We start from the raw sequence: 13,059 nt of genomic DNA, 5'->3' as shown, positions 1-13,059 counted from the left end.
GAGAAGACAAAAGGAATGGGCACCAAGTGGCATCACCCTGCAGAACCATCAGGTCACTGCAGTCTAAGAAAAGCAGGCCTGGTTGATGTCCTTAAAATTCTTTTTTTTTTTTTTTTTAACTCTTCAGAGAATGCCCAATTGTCTCACTTTGGTAACAACTAAAAGATCTGATTTTTCCTAACAACTACACATTTTATATTCATATACTTCCTCCTTCAACAGATTTTTATTTCCTTGATGAAATATATTGGCTCAACCAGTAGACTTGCATGAAATAGTTATATCAAAGTACAAGGCTTCTTATTTGTTCAGAGTAGAAGAAGGAAAGAAAGGAGCTGAGGTTTGCTTTTCCATACAAGTGTACATAGCACATGCCCAAGAAAGCAGTGGGAGCAGATCAAGGGCACTGGTCTTTGTGGGCTGTGTATATACACATGTATGTCTGAAATGGACACATTTGTATCCTTATTATGACGTTGCTTCTGCTTCCCTCCCTTTGCCCTGATACCCCCTTCCTTACCATTACCCTTACATCCCTGACAGACTCTCCTCTTCTGCACCATGACTCCCTTGCCCCAACTCATCCCTGGCACCAATCCTAATACCTAAGCCTGGCCAACCTTGATGTCTGGATACGCCCACTCAAGACCTGATGCTCATGTTCTTGAGTTTTTCACCCACTGTCAAATGAAACATTGGGTATCTGGCTGTGTGGGTTAAACTGTGGGCAAATTATACAAAGTTATTTGCTGAAGGATACAGGCTTCATTTTCATAGAGTAGGCAAAGCTTGTCTTACATACATTGCAAGATATATAAAAATGACTAATTCCCAGAGAGAGTTTCTAAGCAAGAAAAAAAGCAAGATGATTAATCCCCTACTTTCTATATTCATTGCTGTTTCAGTCTCTTGAGCACAAATCCCAGATTTTGTTTTACTTTGTAAAGGTCAATATTAGTTTAACATACACTTAAAGTGAAATGGCCTATTACAGGAGACTGAACTCCTGCTAACCTCTAAATGATAACACTGAGAAATGTGTAGACGGTGAGAAAAGATGAGATTTTTACCTAAGGATTGCTGAATCCAGCTCTAGATTAAGTCAGAAGTTAAATGAATTTGCCTATGTCAAAATAGCTCTTGGTAACTTGTTTTTTCACATCCCCAAACCAACAGGCAGTTCAGTATGATTGACAGACGTGTCTCCAGAGGAAAGCTTGCATTTTGCAGTGCTAAGCATGTTTGCATGGTAATGTGGTCCTATTCTTGGTAATGTGGAAAGTGCTCAATAATTTAGGGACAGTGTTGGGCTTGCAAGACTTCTGAAATTGCAACTGTAGCAATTCTTCTGTGCAAGACAATTCTGTGTCAGTAGAAACATTGAGACAAGATGGGCTCTCACAAAGCATTTGTCAACAAGACAGGATTTACATCCTTCTCAGGAGCTAGGCAAAAGGAAAAAAAAATCTGAAATGGTCCGACTCTTTCTATCAAAGCATAGAAAGCAATGGTTAGGAGAAGCTACGTAACCAAAATCTCTCAAACAAGGTTTACTTATTACTCAAGCTACTCTCCATCGGTCAGCTGGGGGTCTGTTCCACATCTTCTTTTTTTTAAATTTTTTTTTCAACGTTTTTTATTTATTTTTGAGACAGAGAGAGACAGAGCATGAACGGGGGAGGGGCAGAGAGAGAGGGAGACACAGAATCGGAAACAGGCTCCAGGCTCCGAGCCATCAGCCCAGAGCCTGACGCAGGTCACGATCTCGCGGTCCCTGAGTTCGAGCCCTGCGTCAGGCTCTGGGCTGATGGCTCGGAGCCTGACGCAGGGCTCGAACTCAGGGACCGCGAGATCGTGACCTGGCTGAAGTCCGACGCTTAACCGACTGCACCACCCAGGCGCCCCTGTTCCACATCTTCTAACACCAGGACCTGGACAGAGGGGACAGCTGTCATCTCAAATATTGCTGGTCACCAAGCAAGCAAAGGGAAAAAGAGAGCACAGCCATTGTGCTAACTCTTATGGTCCCCTCAAAGAGCGCTTTCACCCATTTTCATTGCCAAAGCACATCCCATGGCCACACTTAGCTTCTGAGGGGTAGCAATTCACTTCATGCTGGATGGAGGAGAGTTAGAAATTTGGTGAACAGCATGAATGACAATTGTGCCATTCGTAGAATAGTTACCATTTATTGAGGGTTTACTATGGGGCCCCACTTCTGCTGAGTACTTGACATATTTGTATTTCATCCTCACAGTAATCCTGTGAAGGAGGTGCTATTATCCTCATTTTACAAAGGAGGACCCTGAGGTTCGGAGAGATTAGTAAATGCCCAAGATCACAGTGAATGACTGGGTTTGGAATCAGGGTCTGCCAAACTCCCAACACCTGCTTCTTTACACTTCAGTCTCCTCTGTCTTTATCATTTGTTACCTTTCATATGAATTCAGGTATATCTTGGGACATAATTCCCTTCATGCCTTTCCTTGTGAGAGGACACACGGAGATGAGTCGGGTGCTTACTCTTTCTAAATCTAGCATTCAATGCCCTTATGCCTCCATCCCTATGGACGATGAATATCAGAGAGACTCAGCATCAGTTCACCTTGAGGTAAGATTATCTTTTGCTCCTTCTGGAGCTCACTGGACTCATTTACATGTTTGTTGTATCTTTTCCCTCATGATGGGAGCTCTTATCATTCACCCATCACCTAATTATGAATAATTTTGTATGTTTCCAGCTTTTCTGAAACTCCTTGGAAGTGGTTGGCTTGTTGTTTTCATTGGGTAGATGTTTTACATTAACCACCAAGTAAAGCATAATTGAGGCTGAGGGCAAGAGGCGCGTACCTCCAATCACAGGAGCATTAGCGCACAGACATTTCTATTTATATGCACATCAGTATGCGGTTGGTATTTGTTTTCTTTTTCTGCTTTTTCACATTTTGCATGAGATATACCCCCACAAAACATGTTGCTGTAGCAACAAGAACAAACACTTGCATGTGTTAAATTAATAAGACAGTGTTGGAAGCTGACTTTCCTTCAAGACAGGAACAGTCTTTGGTTGCCATTGTTTTCTCTAGGAAATTACTGAGTGACATAAAAAAAAACAATGCGTCGTTAACCGTGGGTATGAACGTCTACATTGGTGCTTCCTGTGAGATCTGTTGTCTGCCAGAAAGCTTAAAAACAAGTCAAGAGGCAATTTAGTGGGAAGGGGCATAAGGGAAGTCCCCACTCGGAGCTTTGCACATGGTCACATCCTGCTCAAAAGGCCACTTCATATCCTGAGCAGCTAAAACCTCCTAATGGTCAACAGCAGAGTTTAATCACACTTTGAAATTTGCCCATGTTTTTCAGAGTATTCCACTCTGTCCTGTTTCTTGGAGCTGCTTATCTTATTATTCATTTAGTCTTTTTCTTCCTTTTGTTTCTGGTTAAACAATAAAGGATTCAAAGTAAAGACTCCGTATATCAGTGGTGTTATAAAAATTCTTAATTTTCAAGCATATCATCAGAGCCCAAGCCATTAACCTCATTGAAGCTGAATTTCTTTCCCTGTAAAATAAAGGTATGGTAGCCTTCTCCATTCAAGCTGTCGCAGTTCATGATACTGTGAATCTCAGAGAAATGCAGTCTTGGGCTTTCTTCTCCTCTGTGCATACTAAGTGCGTAGCATACTGTCTGCTCCGGAAACGTGTTCTCATGGATCCTAAGTGTAGTCATTCACACACAAAGCAGAATTTAATTCGTTAATTATTTCAATGTTTTATTAATGATAGTGTTCACCACACTGTAAACAGATTTATCCTTCTCGCTTTAATTAAAGCTCTTGGGAGCACTCTCCTCAAAACAACTGTGACTTTTCCCTGATTAAAATGCCAGGAGACGAGGGGGAAAAAAGGCAAGAGATATAATGCCTAGATGGGATATGACCTTTGTTGATCCGAAGAAATAAAATGGCACCAGGGACTAATCGATTACCACACCCTCCAGTGAGTTTAGAAATAGAATTGCTTGATAAACCGACTCAGGCTGAAACTCCACTCTTCTCCAAATTTGGGGGCATTGTCTTTTGTGGGAAAATTTTTGGGTACTAGATTATTTATGCTGTCACTTATCCCAGAGAAGCAGAAAGTGAAAGCGCTGGCTCCTAAACCCCATCCTGTTTGGTTTGGTAAATCAGCCCTTTTATGGATTAATCACACAGAAGAAAGAAGCCTCCACAAAGATACTCTGTAGCTCTGAGAATACATCACCGAGCCCCCAGAGCAAAATCGTCTTCTCTCTCCACTACCTCTCTCTATTTACTAGTACAGATGTTCATTCTGAGGAATGAGGAGAAGGAAAGTTCCAGAAGAGAGGAGCTAGCACTAACTTTATGAGGAGGCTTGATTCTATATTTTCCTTTTGCCTTATGTATGTTCCTGTTGGATAATATTCCACATTTTCTAACTGAAGGAACTTTGAAAGCAGACATCAGCAACAAAAGGCCTTAGTGTGGAAAGGAGGTAATCTGAACTGAGTCATTACACACCCACAATACCACACACCACACACCCTCAGTCGTGTTCACTCACTTACAATCATAGTGTCAAAGAAAGTAAATGCCCTTGTTAATGTTCAACATGTGAAACTGATCAGGCCAGGCCTTAGGGTTGTTTTGTGGATTTTAAAATTAGTTATAAGATTGGGGTGCTGGGTGGCTCAGTCGATTAAGCGTCCGACTCTTCATTTTGGCTCAGGTCATGATCTCATGGTTTTGAGATCAAGCACTGTGTTGGGCTATGCTCTAGGCATGGAACGTGCTAGGGATTCTCTCTGTCCCTCTGCCCCTCCCCCCACTTGCACTCTCATTCTTTCTCTCAAAAATTTAAATAAATAAATAAATAAATAATAAAATTAATTGTAAGACACGCTCTAACAACAAAACTTTATGTTCCTATTGCACTTTTTCTTTTTTCTTTTATTTATTTATCTTTAATTTTATTTTATTTTGAGAGAGAGAGAAAGAAAATGCAAGTGGCAGAGAGGGGCAGAGGGAAAGAGAAAGAGAATCTGAAGCAGGCTCCATGTTCAGTGTGGAGCCTGATGCAGGGCTTGATCCCATGACCCTGGGATCTTGAAGTGAGCCGAAATCAAGAGTCAGCTGCTCAACCGACTAAGCCACCCAGGCTCCCTACTTTTCCTTTTTTAAAGCACCTTTTTGTACATATCCCAGTTTAGTCTTAGAATGTAAGTTAAATAGGCCAAAGATTTACATCCTCAACTTCATGTGAGAAAACAGAGGCTCAAAGAAGTTAAATGGTTCATGAGTCCCAACTTGCAGAAAAGATGCAACTTGTGGGGAAAATCGGGCTTACACAATGGAAGTGGACTTCCTTTCTCACACGTGAGAATGGAGTCAGTAGGCACAGAGAGATCATGAAGGCAGACAGCAGCTGGTGAGTCACCACTTGTGGCTGGACCTGACCCAGGCCCAGCGTGCAGCTGGCTTTTCCATAGCTCTTTGGCCATTCGAACTGTGAGTTTTTCACCTTACACTCTCAAATTCTCAAATGCAGTAAACTGAGCAATTCTCTCACGCCGACTCTACAGAGGAAAACCACAAAGTCCGGTGAGGTCGTAAGGCCCCACAGGTCCTGGAGGAGAGACAGTCATTCAAATAGCCAAGTTCCTATAATCCCCAGGCCAAGGGTCTTTCCTCTAGGCCAGGAGGTCCTTCCTGGCTTATTGCCCAAAGGCTTCCCAACATCTCTCCAGGGCTGTGAGTTGGAGCTACCAGCAACTTCCAGAGTGGCTCAGTCATCATTAAAACATGGAATTAACAGTTATGACTTGCTGATAATGGAGACAAAAGGCAATTTAAAGGCATGGGCTTGATTTCAGGAGCTAAGAAGGGGCCAGCTGGATGCCCTGTATTGGAATAGTAACAAATGGAATGAAGTAACTCATGAATTCTTGGAAATATTCCCTCTGAGACGTGGAATTATTACACATTTTTAGGAAATCTTAGGTGGGAAAAGTTAGTGCTCCTCATTCAGTTAAAAGAATTTATTTGGAATCCTTGTTTTTATCTTTAAAGTTACTTGTCTCCCAAAATTAGGATAGAAACTGAAATCATTTATCGTAAAGCCTTAGAATATCATTTATTTTAACAGGCTTCATGTATAATTTTCTTCTAAAATTTCTGGAAAAATCTTTTGTTCTCATAATAATGTGTTGAGTATGGAACAGGTATCGTGGATGAAATAGTTTTTGACATTTTCATACAATTGCTAGTTTTTAGCAGGTTTATAATCTGTAATGCTGTATTCATAATTGGTTCCATTTGCCGAATTGACTGGTCCAGAACATATATTGAGCCACGTTATCCTGACTGTAAACGGTCTGCTTATAAACCAGACACTTTAGAGGGTACATTATCTCATTCAGATCATTAGTAAATTGCTGAAATCGCAATAAAATGATCCTTTATAAATGTGTAACTAGAGAACTGACAAAAATAGCTCACTGGGTTACCCAAATGTGGAATGAGACATGTAAAATATAGTGTTGGCAAATTTAGGGAAAATATAGCTGTTTGACTGAATGTTTATTCCCCAGGTGTGCTGCCTGTGTGTGTGTGTGTGTGTGTGTGTGTGTGTGTGTGTGTCTGTGGTGCAACTAATATTGATATGCTGTTTTAGCTAAAACATTGATCTGGAAGGGAGAAAAATTGCTTTAAAAAAAATTCCCCCAAGATAAGTCTTTCATTATCTTACCCTGTTTCTGCAGGGACCTCTACTTCCTGATAAAATGAATGCTTTACATCCTATCACAGGGCTGTTTTCTCTGACTAGGTTCCACCCAGGAAGTCTCTGTTCCCAAAATTCCTCTCTGGAGGAACTTTTCCTTTGCTTTCTCTTGTACCTTGTTTTCTCAAGTTGTTGAAAGTCATTTGAAGGAAATACTTACAGAAAACATGTACAGGGATGGGTTAAAGTCAGAACTTGTTGCTGCATTAAAGGAGGTTATGATTTGGGGAACATGGAATAAACGTGTGGCATAATTATTTAAGATATTTTTACCTGACTGTTTTGTCATCTACAAAATACCAAGATCATTTTAACTGTTTTGATCAAATCAACCACTTAATTCAGTTTTAAAAATCAGTCAAATGATTTTGCTAATTAGTATTTCATGTCAACACACCCCAAAGAGAATGTGTGACATTTAAAGAAACCTCTTAGATTTTTATGATGAAATCACTGGAAAGACAATATTGAAAAAAAACACAACTATTCAGGTAGAACTACACTTCACATAGATTAATTTGCATACCACACACATTTCATTTGTTTATGGTTTTGGTTTCTTAATTGTTTTATGTCTATTTGGAACCAATATTCATAGTTATATTCTAGAGGACAATTGTTTTCTTTCCAGGATAGCTCAGCTTTAAGTATAAGGCTAAAAGCAGATGCAAACATCATTTTATCTAAATTCCTTATTTTGCTTGAGTTAAGAGGTTAAGTGATTTCCAAGACCACATAGCAAGTTAATGACCCAGACCCTGGACTAGAATCTTAGCATCCTTGCTGCCCCTTCTTTGTTGCTACTCAGTTGTAATACTGTACAAAGATGAATTTGGGTCCTTCTTGAAGGTGACATCGTGAAGACCAGGTAAGCACATTTAAGTCCCAGCATATTCCTGCTTAGTTACTGATTGGTAAAGGATGTCTATCAAATTGAGCAGTCATTGCCAAAGCTTTACCTTTGGCCAATGACTGGACTCTGTCCCGACCAGAGTTTCTCGATCTAAACAATACTGATGTTTTAGATTAGATAATTCTTTAATTTTTTTAATGTTTATTTATTTTTGACAGACAGAGAGAGAGAGAGAGAGGGAGAGAGAGAAAGAGCATGAGCAGGGAGGGGCAGAATCCGAAGCAGGCTCCAGGCTTGGAGCACAGAGCCCGATGCAGGGCTTGAACTCATGAACCGTGAGATCATGACCTGAGCCAAAGTCGGATGCTTAACCAACTGAGTTGCCCATGCTCCCCTAGATTAGATAACTCTTTATTGTGGAGGCTATCTGTGCATTGTAAGATATCTAGCAGTACCTCTGGCCTCCACACACTAGAAGTCAGTAACACACACACACACACACACACACACACACACACACACCCCACACACAAACACACACACACACCTCAATTATGACAGCCAAAAATCTCTGTAGGTATTGTACAATGTCCTACTGGGGACAAAAATCCCCCTCCATTGAAAACCATCGGTATAGAAGATGCCCCAAGTCCTAATCAAGTCATTTTTTAAATAATAAGGGTAATCACCATTAATAAGGTTGATCACAAAGGAAAGGTAAACTGGTTGCTTGGCTGTTTTTTGTCACATTTCAATTGCTTATCATAGATAATCATTTGAATAGAACCGTAGCTCTTTTGTTTTCCAAAAATACAGATGCATCTGTTTACCTTATGCAGGAAAACAGCATCATAAACCTCCTGGTTTATTTATCTTAAGCTTCACTATTTTTAGCTTTTAAACGTGAACTGTTTTTAGCTAAATAAATACAGATGTGATTTCAAAATACTGTAGCTTGGGTCTCAAAATGCACTGATAAGGATTGGATTATGAAAAGGAAACACAAGGATAAAATCACAAGTCATTGTTGACAAGATATAGGAAAAATAAGACTGAAATGAGCCCCTCCACACCTGGACATTATGTGTCACTGACCTTTGCCAACGTATTTTAATTTTTTTGCAGTATGTAAATCAAACGTGTGTGTGTGTGTGTGTGTGTGTGTGTGTGTGTGTGTGTGTTTTCACTTCCATGGTAATCAAGAGTAAGGAGCTGTGTTTGAAAAACTTGTCTATTGCTTATTAACTTATCTTTTCATGGGAAAAATACTATTAAGTTTCCAATTTTGTAACCTAAACAACAACACATTAAGAGCTATCAATTCCAACCAGTTTCATATCTGTGGACCAATAAGAAGGCAAGGTTGATGGTTTCACATCTGTTTTGGGTGAAAGGCTGTTCCTGTCTGTGGTATTTAAAATTTAAAGAACTTCTGTTATTATACAATTGGGAATCCTCAGGGAGTAAAATGTTAATGAAATCCATAACATGCACAGATTTTATGATAGCAGTTTTAAGAAATTCCTTTGGTGGGGTTTGTTGATTTCTGTCCCGGTGGTAATAATTGTACCTTTTACAGAGTGCATTAATGTTCGCATTTAGGAGCAATGGCTACGTTTATGCAGCGTGTAATGTAACACACGAACTCCTAAGCTTTAAATAACTTTCATATCGTAATTTGAAAGCCCTGGAGAAAAAATGTGTGTTCTTCAGAATTGGCACAACCCACAGTTTAAAACTTACCTAGCACGTTCACAGCAACCTCCTCCGAAGATGGAAAAGGTACACCCTGCAAATTCCAAAGCCTGGATGCAGATGGACATTCCAGACCCTCTTATATTTCTCATTTAATGCACCATTTGAAAGCTCTGCATCAAAAAGGCAATTTTGATCAGCATCACAATAACAATTTGGGATGCTGACCTACAAGACAGACAGATACTCATATTTATTTCCTTTCTCCACTTCCACTGCCCTCCCCGAAGCTTTCGAATTTCACTTAATTCTGTGTTCAGATAAAGAGAGGAAAGCAGATTAAATCAAAAATGCTCTATAAATCCCAATAGTAATAAAATGCATTATGCTTTCATATTTCCAGCTATTGAACGGAGTAAGCATGTGAAACTAATTGCACACATTACGACTCAGAATAATCACATATGTACTCATGCATGTGACATGCAGGGTTTTTTTTTTTTAAGCTCTCTTTGCCTTAAGGGGTTAAAACTGCATTTATGACACTCTTAGAATTGCCTTTCTTCAGAATAGTGAAGTCTTACTTTTACCAAAGTTTTGTTTTCTCACAATTCTAATGCTTTAAATTTCTGACTACATTTTCAGGATTTAGCAGAAAAATAAATCAGCTCCTTTATTCTTTGAGCAGGCCTGAGAAGGACTATCTATTGATAGAATTCTTCAGGGGATGGATGATTGGACCAGACAGCTTCTGAAGTCTTTTCAAGCATTTAAGATTCTGTGATTCTATTAGAAATAAATTTACTCTATCAGCTGGTGCCCTGGGCTTTGCCTAAATGAAAACATAAATATATGAAACATAAGTGAAATTCATTTTAAATACTCCTGATTACCATGTGAGGCAGCACATAGCAAAAATGTATTCTCAATTCAAAACATTTTCTCTTCTTCGATCAAGTAATTGTTTAGGTTGGTTTCACCATGAAGTTTATCTGAGGATTTCACATAGAAACTTCACTAGTGAGGCCTGTCTTCCTTGGTTCTTTTGTACTAGCTCACAGGGATGTGCAGCCCACCAGGGAAGATAAGATGAGGCCCAGAGAGTTCATCGTTCGTGTCTCCCCAATCTTTGAAGAAAATATCTGTAAGGCATAAGCTTACCTACCATTACGGACTGTTCACACCTTAAAGTCCTGCCAATACTCAGTCTTTTTTTCTTTCCTTAAGAAGACAAATACCACATTCAATTCTGAGGATGTTATAGGCCATAATACTAGCCCAGAAAAGTGACAGGGAAAAAAAGCGGCCCCAGGGAACCTGGATGAAGCTGTATGAAGAAGGACATTACAGTTGTCTTATGCCTCCAAGACTTGATGTATTTACTTTGGGCTAAAGTTGATGCAGATAGATCCATCTCAGAGGAGAGAAAGACCAAGACCCAGGGAGACACGCAGGCTAATAGCTACAGAAAGTGCAAGAAATCTGACAGAGCTTTTAGTTTGAGAATCTGGAAATGAAATCTAAAATTTGCAGTGGGGAGTACCTGTGATAATAAAAAAACTAGCAAATTATGAAATATGAAATACTGAAGAAAATGTTCTTTTATATTTTAGGAGAGACACCACGCTCACAGGAAGAAGAGATAATAGCTCTTTTTTATGTTCCTAGTCTTAAAAAATGAAGGTATAGCACGTAGGATTTTCATGGGCTAATTATTTAAACCTTATTTTAAAAATCCAGGCTAGTCATTGCTACTCTCAATCAGCAACATTCTATCACACACACATTATACTATTTCTGTAGTTTTAACTTATGTTTCCAAATATTGCAATAAGGAGGCTCTAATTTATTTAGAAAGCTCCAATGCCAAGACAGCAAGAATTCATTTACTTAACAATTCAATTTCCATGGAAAGAAAAACCAGTCAATACATTTGTACATTCAATATGGTATTTCCTCTCAATCAACCACTAGGAAATAAATGAATCTTCTTTATTGCGACAAACGTGGAAGGCATCTTACGTGATCTCCATCTGCACATTCCTGTGTTTTCTGGGCAGTAGGACAAAAAGGAAAAGGAGGCAGGAATAGGCAATTTGGGGTTCATCCTGTATATGCTGAAATTCAACTGTGATTATTAATTCCTGTAATACAATAATCCAGTCCCCTTAGCCTAAGAACTTTGCGGTTTCAAGAAGAATTTACGTTAACATCTGTTTATCTACTTATCTTTCTTTGAAGTGTCTAGACTTAGAATATTCATGTGTCTCATATAGAATTCATCTTAATTAAAATCTTTTTATCAAAAGTAATTCAAATGTTATGAAGCAGTTCATTTGATTTCTTTTTAAATACTGGCAGTTTTAGTAAAACCATGCAAAGTGATGTGTTCTTATCCTTAACTTTGCGTCTAAAATTATAGTAACAATGGGATAGGATTCTTTCTGCTCCAAAAACTTGCAAGGGTATATGAAAGGGATGCTTTTTTTAACATTTCCAAATATGTGCCTTAGCTCCATGTTTTTCTGTCAAGAAGTGCCCCTTACACACACACACACACACACACACACACACACACACACACACACATAGCAGTGTGGCCATGTTCCCCAAGAAAGCATTTCACCTCTTGTCACCTCCAAGTGTATGGTTGAAATAGATGTATCCAACCACGTGTTAAGAATGGTTCCAGTGGATAAATGCAAGTCATAGCTTCCATTATGTTAAGGACTTTAGGCAGTGCTAGGGGACGAATAACATGATATGCTTAGTGTAACATCTGTGCTCATTCTCCTGTGGTTTGAAAGTAGTCATGCACATGCATTTTTCCCATTGTGTGACCCAGGCTGAAATGCATGAAATTAATATAGATTTTTTTTTTCAGCCTGCATTTGGATGGCAAAGCAGCATATCTTCAGAACACAGAATGATGTCATGCTTTTTCCCTTTCTTCTAAGGGGAGCCTGGAAATCACTAATCATTATATAACATTTCTCCTCTCCTTGTTTTCATTGCCCAGCTCCAACACGGAATCAGTCAGTCCAAAACTACAGAACGTTCCTTGTGAATTGTAAATGCAAATGATTTTCTTAGAGAGTAATTTTTGAAAATGCATTATTTCAAGGCTTTTCTTGTCCCCCTTTCTCAGTGATCTTCAAAAAGAATCAGTATACACTTCCTGGATGAACGATAAGCTTCCAACAGGGAAAACGCAGTTGACCAAATATTCAATCGTGATGTTCATTTCATCTCTTCTCAGGAATGATTGGCATCCTTTCAGAGACTAACTGTTGACACACACTTTCTGATGGCCAGCTGTACCTAGGCAGTCTGTTCTTTCTCTCCTTTCTCATCTCCGGGGCAGCATTCCTTATAACCTTAGGCGGTGACTGACTTTAATCTCAATAATCCCATCAGCTCCTTGCTGGATTGTTCATGCCAAGTGGACGAGTTTTCTTGGACACCTGCACTTGCAGATTTGCCATCAGCACATGAAATTCTCATTAATGTGACAGGCCCACCTAGCTCCCTGAGAAATACATGGAAAGTCAGTATAAAAGGATGCTGTCAGAGTTTATAGGCCAAGAAGCTGATTTAGACGGTTGCCCTCATCTGCAAGTCTTTAGTTTCCAGAAATTCATCCTTGTGTTTGTTTTTGAAACCAAGCTTTTAGGAGGAAGGAGAAAAATTAAAGTCATGACTTACTGGAAA

General features: G+C 39.3%; 1 protein-coding gene across 6 annotated transcripts in view; it reads left to right on the top strand.

The window, feature by feature from the left end:
* The window catches only part of NRP1 (neuropilin 1), a 138,856-nt gene that overhangs the window by 72,326 nt on the left and 53,471 nt on the right, over nt 1–13,059 (top strand). The window lies entirely within an intron of this gene.

The sequence above is a fragment of the Panthera uncia genome, chromosome B4, assembly GCF_023721935.1.
Source record: "Panthera uncia isolate 11264 chromosome B4, Puncia_PCG_1.0, whole genome shotgun sequence".
NCBI classification, from domain to species: domain Eukaryota; kingdom Metazoa; phylum Chordata; class Mammalia; order Carnivora; family Felidae; genus Panthera; species Panthera uncia.
Note: the sequence above shows the minus strand (reverse complement) of the source record. Positions and strands in the feature narration are given on the sequence as shown.